Source organism: Pristiophorus japonicus, unplaced genomic scaffold (genome assembly GCF_044704955.1).
Source record: "Pristiophorus japonicus isolate sPriJap1 unplaced genomic scaffold, sPriJap1.hap1 HAP1_SCAFFOLD_233, whole genome shotgun sequence".
In the NCBI taxonomy this organism is placed as follows: Eukaryota; Metazoa; Chordata; class Chondrichthyes; family Pristiophoridae; genus Pristiophorus; species Pristiophorus japonicus.
The window spans coordinates 848,098-863,358 of NW_027252047.1; the positions used below are offsets into that span (position 1 = coordinate 848,098).

Genomic DNA, 15,261 nt, shown 5'->3' on the forward strand with positions numbered 1-15,261 from the left:
GTAATTCGGGATAAAAATAAACTTACCTTAGTTGGCAGAGTTTTTTTTTTGTGTTTATTTTATTTTATTGTGGTTATGAGTGTTTTTAAACACTTGCACCTGCAATATTACGCTATGCGCTTGCTTTTTTAGCTGCAAGGTTTTTGAGGATATTTGCTGGGCAAGATATGCGTAAATCCCGCAATCCGTAGAAACTTTGTATGGGCCCAGGACGTTGGAATTTCCCTAAACTTCCTGTGGATGAAGAATCGGAGGCAAGTTTAGTCTCCTGGCAAATGCTGCCTGACCTGCTGAGATTTCCAGCATTTGCTGTTTTTATTTGCTATTTATTCTCCTGGCAAAAGGGCTCCCTTATTCCTTAATTGCTCTTTATTTCACTTCAATAAATAGATAACTTTCAGTGAGAGAAAACGGATCCACCGGGGACCTTTCGCGTGTGAGGCCAAGGTGATATCCGCTACACTGCAGCCCATCAAAGGGCGAGAAACCACTGAATATAAAGGATGAGCTCACAAATATCAGGGGCAGTGCAGTCTGGTCAACGTCAAACTCTCCTTTCTTATTCAGCAGAGGCATGAACGGGAGTCAGACGCCACAAAGTTCAATTAAAGACACAAATACAAGTAACACTTCCAAATCTTTTCACTGTAAAATTCTTTCACTTTATTTCAAATCGTACTGTGTTGAATTTGAAAATGAGCACCGTGGGATTTTATCTTCACCACTGATTTCCTGCATTGTTTCACACAGCAACATTAAGTTGTGAAAATACTGGCAAAACTGAGCCCCTGATTATTTTACGTCGGGGTCACATTGCTTTTGGATAGTTCCAGAATTAATATTTTCTTTGCTGTTTAACAATAACCAGACCCTTGCTCCAAGGTCTGTCTCACTGTTTCCCCGGTGTCAGGCAGAGATCCGCCTGCTGCCCTCATTTATTTCATGTGACAGGATACAAAAGTTCAAAATCAACCTGCAGGTGGCCACATACAGCATTAAATAGTCAGGATGGCCGAGCGGTCTCAGGTGCTGTGTTCAATTTGCAGTTTTTTCTGGAAGTGTGGGTTCGAGTCCCACTTCTTTATTATCGTCATTAAGCAAAACCCATTTGTTCGGCACCACGACCAACTCCTTAAAAGTGGGATTCAGCAGTTCACCTGCTCGCTTAACATTAATGATTGAAGCTCGTAAAAGATCCTCATGGAATAAGTGATCACAGTATGGTTGAATTTGTAATACAGATTGGGGGTGAGCAAGTAGTGTCTCAAACGAGCATACTATGCTTAAACAAAGGGGTCTACAGTGGGATGAGGGCAGAGTTGGCTAAAGTAGACTGGAAACACATACTAAACGGTGGCATAATTGAGGAACAGTGGAGGACTTTTAAGGAGCTCTTTCATAGTGCTCATTAAAAATATATTCCAGTGAAAAAGAAGGGCGGTAAGAGAAGGGATAACCAGCCGTGGATAACCAAGGAAATAAAGGAGAATATCAAATTAAAAACCAATGCGTATAAGGTGGCCAAGGTTAGTGGGAAAATAGAAGAGTGGGAAAATTTTAAACGACAGCAAAGAATGACTAAGAAAGCAATAAAGAAAGGAAAGATAGATTACGAAGGGAAGCTTGTGCAAAGCATAAAAACGGATAGTTAAAGCTTTTACCGATATATAAAACGGAAAAGAGTGACTAAAGTAAATGTTGGTCCCTTAGAAGATCTAAAGGGGGTTTTCATAATGGGAAATATGGAAATGGCTGAGATATTAAACAATTATTTTGCTTCGGTCTTCACAATGGAAGACACAGAAACCATGCCAGAAATTGCTGGTCACAGGATTGTGGAAAGGGAGGACCTTGAAACAATCACTATCACTAGGGGGTTAGTGCTGGACAGGCTAATGGGTCTCAAGGTAGACAAGTCCCCTGGTCCTGATGAAACGCCAGGGTATTAAAAGAGATGGCGGAAGTTATAGCAGATGCATTCGTTATAATCTACCAAAATTCTCTGGACTCTGGGGAGGTACCAGCGGATTGGAAAGCAGCTAATGTAACGCCTCTGTTTAAAAAAGGGGGCAGACAAAAGGCAGGTAACTATAGGCTGGTTAGTTTAACATCTGTAGTAGGGAAAATGCTTGAAACTATCATGAAGGAAGAAATAGCGGGACATCTAGGTAGGAATAGTGCAATCAAGCAGACGCAGCATGGATTCATGAAGGGGAAAACATGTTTAACTCATTTACTGGAATTCTTTGAGGATATAACGAGCATGGTGGATAGAGGTGTACCGATGGATGTGGTGTATTTAGATTTTCAAAAGGCATTCGATAAGTTATTACACAAAAGGTTACTGCAGAAGATAAAGGTACGCAAAGTCAGTGGAAATGTATTGGCATGGATAGAGAATTGGCTGGCTAACAGAAAGCAGAGAGTCGGGATAAATGGGCCCTTTTCGGGTTGGAAATCGGTGGTTAGTGGTGTGCCACTGGGATCGGTGCTGGGACCACAACTGTTTACAATATACATTGAAGACCTAGGAAGAGGGGACAGAGTGTAGTGCAACAAAATTTGCAGATGACACAAAGATTAGTGGGAAAGCAGGTTGTGTAGAGGACACAGAGAGGCTGCAAAGAGATTTAGATAGGTTAAATGAGTGGGCTAAGGTTTGGCAGATGGAATACAATGTCAGAAAGTGTGATGTCATCCACCTTGGGAAAAAAAACAGGAAAAAGGGAATATTATTTGAATGGGGAGAAATTGCAACATGCTGCGGTGCAGAGGGACCTGGGGGCCCTTGTGCATGAATCCCAAAAAGTTAGTTTGCAGGTGCAACAGGTAATCAGGAAGCCGAATGGAATGTTGGCCTTCATTGCGAGAGGCATGGAGTACAAAAGCAGGGAGGTCCTGCTGCAACTGTAGAGGGTATTGGTAAGGCCGCACCTGGAGTACTGCATGCAATTTTGGTCACCTTACTTCAGGAAGGATATACTAACTTTGGAGGGGGTACAGAGACGATTCACTAGGCTGATTCCGGAGATGAGGGGGTTACCTTATGATGATAGATTGAGTAGACTGGGTCTTTACTCGTTGGAGTTCAGAAGGATGAGGGTTGATCTTATAGAAACATTTAAAATAATGAAAGGGATAGACAAGATAGAGGCAGAGAGGTTGTTTCCACTGGTCGGGGAGACTAGAACTAGGGGGCACATCCTCAAAATACGGGGGAGCCAATTTAAAACCGAGTTGAGAAGGAATTCCTTCTTGCAGAGGGTTGTGAATCTGTGGAATTCTCTGCCCAAGGAAGCAGTTGAGGCTCGCGCATTGAATGTATTCAAGTCACAGATTGATAGATTTTGAACCAATAAGAGAATTAAGGGTTATGAGGAGCGGGCGGATAAGTGGAGCTGATTCCACGGCCAGATCAGCCATGATCTTGTTGAATGGCGGAGCAGGCTCGAGGGGCGAGATGGCCGACTCCTGTTCCTAATTTTTATGTTCTTATGTTTTTATGTACCACTATCCCTCAGTAACCATATTATCATTTCTTTAATTCTGCAAAAGAAAGTTATCGGTTCATTGAACATGATTAAATGAATTAATTTTTTCACATTAGCTGCATGTTGACATTTATATAGGGCTATTAGTTTGAAAACTGTGTTGTAAATATTATCTCCCTGACCAAGAATCGAACCTGTGTTGCGGTGGTACAAGGGGTGGATTTAGTGAATCATTTGAATGTGATTTCAAGTGGCGTTTACTGTAGTGTATGTAGGCACCTTGAGTAATGACTCCACGAGGCAGGGTATGATACTTAAACTGTGGAGACCTGTAGTCATTTATTTGAAGCTCCTCGAGTGAGGACACCAAGCTGTGAGCTCCTTTATATACTGGGTTGCAGGTAACCTTTCAGTCTCAAGCAGCAGCATCCTCTGGTGTCAGTAAGGTGTGTAGAGTGTAAGAGTATATTCAGTGTTGCATAGCAGTGTTACAGACATCACACAGTAAACAGGCATGCATACACAACAGTTACAATCTTTTTCGGTGTGAATCAAGTGAACTGAAAATGACAATAATGTCATGAACTATAATGATGCAGCAGTGAAACGGTCTGTCGGTCCCTGGTTGTCGAGTGGTAAGGATTCAATACTCTCAACGTTGTGTCCTGGATTCAATTCCCACCCTGGGAAGTTGTACTTTTAATTCAAAACCTTATAAAAAAAAGAGTTCATTTATTTTACAGATCTATATGCAAATCATGTATAAAAAATAAGAATCATTGACTTGAACATCATTAATTAATACATAACTTATTTTGTAAATCTTTTACCATTTATTTTGCCATGAGCATGTGAGGAACTTTTATCCCGATCTCATTGGGTTAAATTGTGGTACAAATGACGAACCGGGGGCTGGGTTAAGGAAAGGTTTACGTAGTATAGCCGTTATGATGTTTACCTCCCACATGAAATGTCCCTGGTTTGAGCCTGGGCGCGTGCTTTATTTTAGAATATATTTGCTGTGAAATACATTGAACAAAAGTAGCCCCAGGTTCCGTGTCTTATGAGCAATGCACTTTTTAAACCAATCTCCTAAAATACAGGGTGAGTAAAGTCAGTTTATGGATTGAGTCGGCACAACTCGAGCTTTCTGATCCAGAAGATTCGCGGGGTGCGTTAATTTGGGAGTTTGACGACTTTGAAAGGAACATTTTTGACTTGTGCAGCTTCGGTCAGAGAAATGTTTGTGAAAAGATTTTTTCACAGAAAGGGATTCAGAATTACACCTTCTGGCTTAACACTTCTCTCTGGGCAATAAGTTCAGCAGTGGTTTCTGTAGTGTAGTGGTTATCACGTTCGTCTCACGCACGAAACGGCCCCGGTTTGAGCTCGGGCCGAAACATCATTTTAGAATATATTTGCTGTGAAATAAATTGAAAAAAGTACCCCAGGCTCCTTGTCTTCTGAGCAATGAACATTTTAAACCTATTTCAAAAATTCAGAGTGTGTTAAGTCAGATAGGGTGTAAAATATAATCTATGATGAAAGCTCCTGAAATTATTACAGTTCAGTTATTGAAGTATTGACTGTAAGTCTGCAAAACAATCCGGGTGGGAATATTAGCCCACAAATTCCGGTTGGAGGCTTCCTGCGGACAATTCCTTTCCGATCGGTGATGTTTTAATCACCCCACCTCCCACAGAGTTTAATTAATTGTATGTAATTATTTGAAAAAAGTTTGAATTAAAAAGTTACTTTCCGAACTCGGGCTCCCTCTGTGAATGCCTAACCACGAAACGAGCAGGATACAACTTAAATAATTAAATTCCAGACTTCATATTTTCTTTGCTGTTTCACAATAACCAGACCAATGCTCCAAAATCTGTCTCACCGTTTCCCCGATGTCAGTCAGAGAAGCACATGGGACTGAATCAGTGACTTTGCTTTTTCGACCTGTCTTCTGAAGCGCCGAACGGTCCCACTCCGACAGTCAATGAACTGTTGGGACGTGAGTGTATCCAGGCTGCGGGTGGCCACCCCGAGCGCAGCAGAGGAGTTTCTGCATTAGTTCTGGGTGGGGACAGTATTTCCCCTTCTCTCTTCCTCTTGTCTGTATCCCTCTGCTTTGTTTTCTGTATTTATTCCCCGCCCTCATTTTATGTGTTTAAAAGGGAACAAAAGATGAAGTGTGCGACACTCTGGAACAATTTCTCTCACTCAAATATATCTATTTAGTGAAGTGAAATAAAGAGCAATTAAAGAATAAGGGAGAAGCCACTGTAGCTCTTTTGACAGGAGAATAAACTCGCCCATGACTGTTCATCCACAGCAAGTTTAAACATAATCTTCCTGCACGGGATCCTTTCACGTGGAAAGCAAACGTGATAACGGCTCCACTGCGGAAACCGCTCTGACCAGATGTACAGCAGAGGGCAGCTGACCAGTGAATGCCTTCTGTGCTGATCGGGAATGTATTGGCTCACCTTAAACAACTTCTGTCCCTCACTGACAGCTGTCAATCCTTCTCCTCCGCTGCCCTTTACACAAACATGTCACTGATCCCCACCCACTATCCCACATCCCCATCGTGTAATCTTCCATGTTAGCACAGTGGGGCCGCGGAGGAACCTACTCTCTCCGCACGGTTAGTGAACTCAGTCAGTCTGTAAAATTAAAGGGGAACAAGTGTCCCGCAAAGGACACGGGAAAGAAGAGAGTCTGTAACCTGGGTTTAATTGTTTGTCAAAGGCTACCCGTCCTGTTGTGTATTTCCAGCAGTTTCCTACTTTCACAGGTGGAGATACCGGGGCTGGACCATGCTCCTAAAATACAATGAGGTCGGGATAAAAGTTCCTCACATACTCAGGGCAAATTAAATGATTGAAGTTCTACAATGGATTAATTAATGATGTTTAAATCAATGAATATTTTTTTCCACATGAGATGCATGTAACTGTTACTTCTAAGGTTTTAATTTTGATGGAAATGCAATTTCCCTGGCCGGAAATCGACCCAGGGCCGCGGTGGTGAGAGCGCCGAATCCTAATCACTGGACCACCAGGGAACGCTGCATTGCTGCATCGGTGCATCGTAATGCTTGGTGTCATTATTGTCCTTTTCAATCCACTTGTTTCACACCGAAACACATCGTAACCTTGATCTGAATTTAACGTCACGTGATTCTTTGAAATCACCATTAAATGATTAGGTAAAACCACTCCTTCTGCCACCGAAAAACAGCTTCGATTCCAGGTCAGGGCGGTAACTTCTGTAACAGCTTTTTTCAATTCAAAACCTTATAAAATTGACGACATGCAGCTAATATGAAAAAATAAGAATTCATTTAATCACCGTTAAATAAACGATAACCTTTTTCAGGATGAAATAAATAATCATATAGTTACTGAGGGACAGTAGTATCTTTAATCATTCATTTTCTCTTTACATGTGATGAATTTTTATCCCTATCTCATTTACATGCTGTATGAGAAATTGCAAGTGTTTATGACTCAGTTGTAAAATCATTGATTGTGTGTGTGTCTATTCTTGATAGGAGGAGCACTTGAGACCGAAGTTCCAGTTCGATATATGCATCAATAGAATCAATTTTCACCAGTTCCTTTAAACCCAATAACACAATTTATTTTAATTGGACTGGATGGAGGAACATGATCCATGTAAATTTTTTTTATCGTTTTACTTGTGCTGAATGTTCATAAAAGTATTGGCGTGGGAACTCACTGGATAACAGCAAAGCTTGCAATGTTTGCGGAATATATTCGTGAAGCCAAAATGCACAATGACAACTCGGAACTGTGCGGCACCGAATCCTCGGGGAAAAACATTAAAAGGCTTCGCCCGGAGATGGGTTTGGATTACCCAACTTTCAGTTTCCAGCCGAATGCGCTAAACCATTGAAACACAGATACACACTGAAAGACATGCAAAACCAGGGTGTCAGTCAGTTAAAGCTTCAGATTGCTCCGACCGGTATCGAACTTATCCACTCTCAGTTGTACTTTTCCCAAATAAAGGGTGGGACATTCATTGTGGATGTGTGGAAGAGTCTGGTCCCGCACACTGCAGACACTTCCATGTCACCACCAACCAGCTCTACCAGAACCGGTGTGATCTACCTTCCAGCCTTCCAGTGCCTTGTCTGTGACGAAGTATGTTTCAAATGTTTTGGAATAGTTGGTTCCATGGTGTAATGGTGAGCCCTCTTGACTTTAAATCTAGTGATTTGAGTTCAAATCTCAGTGTAACCTAAATTCTTGTTGTCCCAACTGCTGAAAATTTGGGACAAACAAGTGAAAGACACCTGGTGCTGGTGGGCAGTTTTGTTGCCTTTTTCATTGATGCTTGATCTACAAGTCTAGTTGTCAAATTGTGTGCTCAACCGTCAGTTATCTGCTACAAATCAGCAGAGGACAAATCACTTTGTTGTCGAATGCTGCCTTTGCCTGCACAATGTGTGCTGAGATTATCTGTGCAATATGCATTCCGCAGAATGAATAAAAGCAATGCTTTTTGAAATGCAGGCACTGCATGTTTTGCACTCGACAAAACGTTGCATTTTCTTTTCATTAATTTTACATTAATGCATTGCAATGCCAACGCACTTTTTACGTGGCAAGATCGATAATTAGCAGAGCAGAATGAAGAGATCACAAAGTTTCTGTTTAAAGAATGGACTCAGTCGAGAATATTTTGTGGATTTGATTTTTCTGAGACTATTTTCCCTGTGCTGGGGACACCCTGCGCAGATATGTGAAAAAGCTGGTTTTGTTAAAACTCCAGAGACCGCATGGCAGTTAGCTGGGACAAAAGAGCTGTCAGTCATCCATTGACAAATGAGCTGTCAGCCAGGAAGTGGGGCCACTGACAAAGCCACTCTAATTTGTAAAAGCACTTCTCACCTCCATCTCAGAAGGAGACACAGAACAATGAACCCACCAGCCTGGCCAGCCAAGGAGGAGCTGGGGCTTTCCCAACACAAAGGCTCAGAGAGATGCCCAGACTAAGGGCCATCAGCCCAATGCATGGGTGGGATGGCCCATCACTGACTAAGTACCCGTGCTTAGAAACAAAGGGGTTTTAAAGATTGGCGGGAAAGATAGGGGTAGCAAGACTCCCAGAAAGACAGGGTCCTTTCCACTTTATTTTTAGCTTGGAGCTTGGTGTGAAGCTTGGAGCTTGCAGCTTGCAGCTTGTGTCTAGAGAGAGCCCCCTCTCCCTCTCGCTCTCGCTCCACCGATCGATGTACCAGAGGAAGGGGCCGCAGTACTGCAGAAGAAGCCACCGAGACTGTAGACCAGGCAGTGACTTCCCACAGCTGAGCTGAGCAAGAAAACGGGCTGCGTATGGTGGTGAACATGGTCGCGAGTGTCCCAAGCCAGTAACCAGATATCCCAGGCCAGCTGGGTAAGGGCTCAGGGTTTTCTCAGAAGTGAAGCTTTTCAGGGCTATTCTGGGGAGGGTAATTCATTGGTAGGGGTGGGGTTAGAATCCACCAGGGAATTACTGTGTGTTACTAGGTTCATTTCTGTACTGTATGTATGTTGTTTGTAACCGGGATTTTATTCTCCACAGAGACAGTGATTTAGTTTAGCAGTGCATGTTTTAGACAGTGTATGTTAGACCAAATAAATATACTACGATTTATCACTGAAGCATCCCTTTCCATGACTCATTTAATTTACACTCTGAATAATAATTCCCAGATCTAGAACTTTCGTAAGGTGGGGGCGATTCAAACCGTCCGTCTGGCAATTGGGCGAGAATCACAAACACTTACAATATTTACTAAAGGATATACTTGCTTTGGAGGCAGTTCAGAGAAGGTTCACTGGGTTGACTCTGGAGATGAGCGGTCGACTTATGAGAAAAGGTTGAGTAGGTTGGGCCTCTACTCATTGGAATTCAGAAGAATGAGAGGTGATCTTATCGAAACGTATAAGGTAATGATGGAGCTTGATAAGGTGGATGCAGAGAGGATGGTTCCACTGATAGGGAAGAAGAGAACTAGGGGGCATAATCTCAGAATAAGGGGCCGCCCATTTAAATCTGTGATGAGGAGGAATTTCTTCTCTCAGAGGGTTGTAAATCTGTCAAACTCACTGCCTCAGAGAGCTGAGAAAGCCACGACATTAAATAAATTTAAGACAGAGATAGCTTCTTCACAGATAAGGGAATAGGCTTATGGGGAACACGCAGGGATGTGGACTTGAGTCCATGATCGGTTCAGCCATGATCATATTAAATGGCGGAGCAGGCTCGAGGGGCCATATGGCCTACTCCTGCTCCTAGTTCTTAAGTTCTTATGTTCTGAATAGCGACACACAAAAAAATGCTTTGATCATGGTTACACCTTATCTTCACGTTTGTCAAACAGTTGGCTCGTTGGTCTCGGGCTGTGATTTCCCTTTGGAGTTGTTCATTGAAATTTACGAGGGGTCCCAGAGGAGCCCTGATATTGCTCGCATATTTTGAAATTGCATCGAACTTTTGCAAAGAAGGACTTGCATATCTGCAGCGCCTTTCAGGAATCATGTCGCCCCAAAGCGCTTTACAGCCATTGAGTTATGTTTGAAGTGTTGTAGTTTGGGGAAAGATGTGCCCAGATCACCAAACATGAACCTCAACTCTTTGCAAAGAGTTTGGTGCAAATAATAAGGCGTCTCAGGGACTTGGACTTTCTTTGAATAAGTTCTGCTTGTACCTGCATTCAAGCTTGAAACAGCAACTGGGCTTCCATCTCACGGGAGGTTTGGGGTTGATGTGCGTCGCTTTCAATCTTTGAAATTTCACCAAGCAAAGAAACGGCGAATCCAACTGTCCCTGTCAGCATTTAGTTCCCGTTGAATCACAGGAATATCCGTAGTCAGGAGCTGAAAAGAAATTCAAACCTAATACCTGCTTCGGGACAATCAGAATACTTCGTCACAGACAAGGCACCGGAAGGCTGGAAGGTAGATCACACCGGTTGTGGGAGAGCTGGTTGGCGGTGACATGGAAGTGTCTGCAGTGTGCGGGACCAGACTGCTTCCACACATCCACAATGAATGTTCCTCCATTTATTTGGGAAAAGTACAACTGTGAGTGGACAAGTTCCATTCCGGTCGGAGCAATCTGAAGCTTTAACTGACTGACACCCTGGTTTTGGATGTCTTGCACGTCATGCATCCATCAGTCTCTGTGGCGCAATGGGTTAGCGCGTTTGGCTGTTAATCGAAAGTTTGGTGGTTCGAACCAACCCAGGGACGAAGTGTTTAACTGTTTTTCCCCGAGTATTCGGTGCCGCACAGTCCCAGGTTGTCATTGTGCGTTTTGGCTGCACGAATCTGTTCCGCAAATGTTGCCAGCAGTGCTGTTATCCAATTAGTTCCCACTCCAATATATTATGAGCATTCAGTTCAAGTAAAACGATAACAATTTTTTACATGGATCATGTTCCTCCATCCAGCCCATTAGAAATAAATTATGTTATTGGGTTTAAAGAAACTGGTGGAAATTGATTCTATTGATACATATATAGAACTGGAACTTCGGTCTCAAGTGCTCCTCCTATCAAGTATAGACACACACACAATCAATGGTTTTACAACTGAGTCATAAACACTTACAATTTTAAACCATTCTCATACAGCGTGTAAATGAGATAGGGATAAAACTTCATCACATGTAAAGAGAAAATGAATGATTGAGGATACCACTGTTCCTCAGTAATTATATTATTATTTATTTCATTCTGAAGAAGGTTATCGGCTAATTAACGGTAATAAAAAGAATTCTTACTTTTGCACGTTGGCTGCATGTCGTCAATTTTATAATGTTTTGAATTTAAAAATGGTGTTACAATGCTGGTCGAATACATGATCCCAAAGTCTTTTTGGGATCACAGGTTGAGTCTCTCTGGTGGTTTACGCTCTCTTGTAGAGCGCCTGAGTTGGGGCTCCGGTTGTTGGGCGCTGGCCTGTGTGTCTGCTGTTTGCGGTGCCTCAGGCCTATCCGGACTGCCCACAGTGACTGGGCTCTCCTCCCTTTGGTTCCGGTGTTCGGTCACCTGTGCTAGAGTGAACTCAATATCATGTTCTTCCTCTGCTTCTTCTTTGGGGTTGCTGAACCTCCTTTTTATTTGATCCACGTGTTTGCGGCAGATTTGTCCATTGGTAAGTTTAACTACCAGAATCCTATTGCCCTCTTTGGCAATCACAGTGCCTGCGAGCCATTCAGGCCCTGCAGTGTCGTTGTGGACAACAACAGGGTCGTTTGCACCAATATATCGTGCCCTCGCATTCCTGTCATGGTAGTTATATTGTGATTGGCGCCTGCTCTCAACAATTTCTTTCATGGTGGGGTGTATAAGGGATAACAGGTTTTGAGAGTCCTTATCATTAGCAGCCCTGCGAGTGGAACCCCTGTGAGCGAGTGTGGTCGGGATCTATTCGCCAACAGGAGGCGTGATAAGTGGCTTTGTAGGGAACCCCCTTGGATTCTGAGCATCCCCTGTTTGATTATCTGCACTTTTCGTTCTGCCTGGCCGTTTGAGGCTGGCTTGAACGGTGCCTTTCTGACATGGATAATTCCATTGCCTGCCATGAAGTCCTGGAATTCAGTGCTTGTGAAGCACGGGCCATTGTCGCTGACCAAGATGTCCGGTAGACCGTGGGCGGCGAACATTGCCCATAGACTTTCTACCGTGGCAGAGGATGTGCTTGAATTTAAAATGTCACACTCGATCCATTTGGAGTGGGCGTCTACTACAACCAAAAACATTTTTCCGATGAAAGGACCTGCGTAGTCATCATGGATGCGTGACCAAGGCTTGGCGGGCCATGGCCAGGGACTAAGGGGGGCTTCCCTGGGTGCATTGCCCAGCTGGGCACACGTGTTGCACCTGCGAACACAAACTTCCAGATCTGCATCTATCCCTGGCCACCAAACGTGTGACCTGGCAATTGCCTTCATCGTGACAATGCCCGGATGCTCATTGTGGAGTTCTCTGATGAACACCTCTCTGCCCATCTGGGGCATGACTACGCGGTTTCCCCACAGTAGGCTATCGGCCTGAATCGAGAGTTCATCCCTGCCCCTGTGAAATGGTTTAAATTCCTCAGGGCATGCCCTGTACGTGGCTGCCCAGTCCCCATTCAGGACACATTTCTTGACTAGAGACAATAGCGGGTCTCTATTTGTCCAGACTTTAATCTGACCGGCTGTCACAGGTGAGCCTTCACTTGCGAAAGCTTCAACAGCCATGACCATCTCAGCGGCATGCTCGGTAGCCCCCTCAGTGGTGGCTAGTGGGAGCCTGCTGAGTGCATCGGCGCAGTTTTCAGTGCCCGGTCTGTGCCGAATTGTGTAGTCATAGGTGGCTGACGTGAGTGCCCACCTCTGTATGCGGACCGATGCGTTTGCATTTATGGCCTTGTTGTCGGCCAAAAGTGACGTTAGGGGTTTGTGATCTGTCTCCAGCTCAAATTTTCTGCCAAACAGTTATTGGTGCATTTTCTTTACATCATATACACATGCGAGCGCCTCCTTTTCTATCATCCCGTAGCCCCTTTCTGCCTGGGACAGACCTCTGGAGGCATAAGCTACCGGCTGTAACTGACCCTTGGCATTGACATGCTGCAACACACACCCGACACCATAGGACGACGCCTCGCACGTTAACACAAGTTTCTGACATGGGTCATATCGCGTTCACAGATTGTTGGAACATAACAAATTGTGTGCTCTATTAAAAGCCCTTTCCTGGCTGTCCCCCCAGACCCATTCGTGACCTTTGCTTAGGAGCACGTGTAGCGGCTCGAGCAGCGTGCTCAATTTGGGAAGAAAGTTACCAAATAGTTGGGGAGCCCCAGGAACAAACGCAGCTCCGTCGTGTTACAGGGTCTGGGTGCTCTCTGGATCGCTTCCGTCTTGGACGCAGTAGGGCTCATCCCGTCTACTCCTACCCTCATCCCCAGGAATTCTACCTCTGGAGCTAGGAAGATGCACTTCGCCTTTTTCAGTCGCAGCCCTACCCGGTCCAGTCTGCATAGCACCTCCTCCAGGTTGTGGAGGTGTTCTTCAGTCTCGTAACCCGGGATGAGAATGTCGTCCTGAAAAACCATCGTCCCTGGAATCGACTTGAGGAGGCTTTCCATATTTCGTTGGAAGATCGCGGCGGCTGAGCGAATCCCGAACGGACATCTGTTGTAATCAAACAACCCCTTGTGTGTCGTGATGGTGGTCAGCTTCTTCAACTCTCTCGGCAGCTCCTGGGTCATGTAAGCTGAGGTCACATCCAATTTTGAAAAAAGTTTGCCACCGGATAGCATCGCAAAGAGGTCCTCCACTCTCGGTAGCGGGTACTGGTCTTGGAGTGACACCCGATTGATGGAGGCCTTGTAATCACCATATATCCTGACTGACCCATCCGCTTTGAACACCGGTACAATCGGGCTCGCCCAGTCACTGAATTCGACTGGCAAAATGATACCTTCCCTCAGCAGGCGGTTCAATTCACCTTCTATCTTTTCCCGCATCACGTACGGCACCGCTCTGGCCTTGTGGTGTCCTGGCCTGTCCGGGTTTATGTGAATCACTACCTTGGCCCCCATGAAAGTGCCAATGCCGGGTTGAAATAATGAGTCAAATTTTTGCAGGATCTGTGAGCATGAAACTCGCTCCACAGAGGAAATAGCATTAACATTGCCCCAGTTCCAGTTCATGACAGCAAGCCAACTCCTCCCCAGTAGTGCGGGACCGGCCCCCGGGACAACCCAGAGTGGCAACCTGTTCTCCGAATCTTTGTGGGTCACGATTATCGTGGCGCTGCCAAGCACCGGAATGATCTCCTTGGTGTATGTCCGTACCTTTGCGTTAATCGGTGATAATTTTGGACGCCCACAACTTTTCAAACTATTTGATACCCATCAGGGACTGGCCAGCCGCCGTGTCTAGCTCCATTGATACTGGGATGCCACTGAGGAGCACTTTCATCATTATCGGTGGCGTCCTGGTCTATGAACTGTATACGTGCTCCACATGAACTCACTGAACTTCAGCTTCCAGCGATTTCCCCCAGCGTTCATTTCTGCAATTTCTGTAGGTATTTTGTTCATTTCTGCAAACTCCGGCTGAGCTTGTGCCTCCATGCCTCCAACATGAGCTGTTGTTGGAAACAAAAGATCCCTTGCTCATCAATCGTCCCTGACTACCCCTGTGACTGTCCTTGAGTGTGCCATTAACAGGTGTTGATGGCCCCATTAATGGCCACATTGTCCCTTGCAATGGTGTGAATCGCCGTTCTGCTTGCCATTATCTCTTTCGAACTCCCCCTCTGGGTTCGACTACATGTTGGGGCATGCCCGATTGCCCTTGTCTGCCTGTAGAACTGTGTGCTGCTTCAACGATGTTGATTCTCTGTCCCAACCATTCCTTAACACAGTATCTCTCGTCTATTCTGCTAGCGGCCATGCTCACGTGGTTTAAATCCCAGTTTCTCGTTGCCATTGATACATCCTTACTATACAGTAGAAATGCACACGAGGCCCATGCTTGAGAGAAGGTCAGTCTGTGGCCTGTCTTTTATTCCTTAGCACTCAAGTGATGAAAGTGGGTGGAGCTTCCCCTTTTATACCTGAAGATCCAGGTTAGAAGTGTCTCCCACAAGTTCACCACCTAGTGGTCATTGTTCTCACAGTGTACAACTGAGGTCAGATTATATATGGGTTACAATGTTGGTTGAATACATGGCAATAAGCACTTAAAATTTTAA

The 15,261-nt window shown here is 44.6% G+C and overlaps 1 non-coding gene across 1 annotated transcript; it reads left to right on the forward strand.

Moving 5' to 3' along the window:
* Window positions 1-10,682: 10,682 nt before the first annotated feature.
* trnan-guu (transfer RNA asparagine (anticodon GUU)) lies at window positions 10,683-10,756 on the forward strand. The gene has a single exon. It is a non-coding gene; the product is annotated as a tRNA-Asn (tRNA).
* The last annotated feature ends 4,505 nt before the right edge of the window (window positions 10,757-15,261 follow it).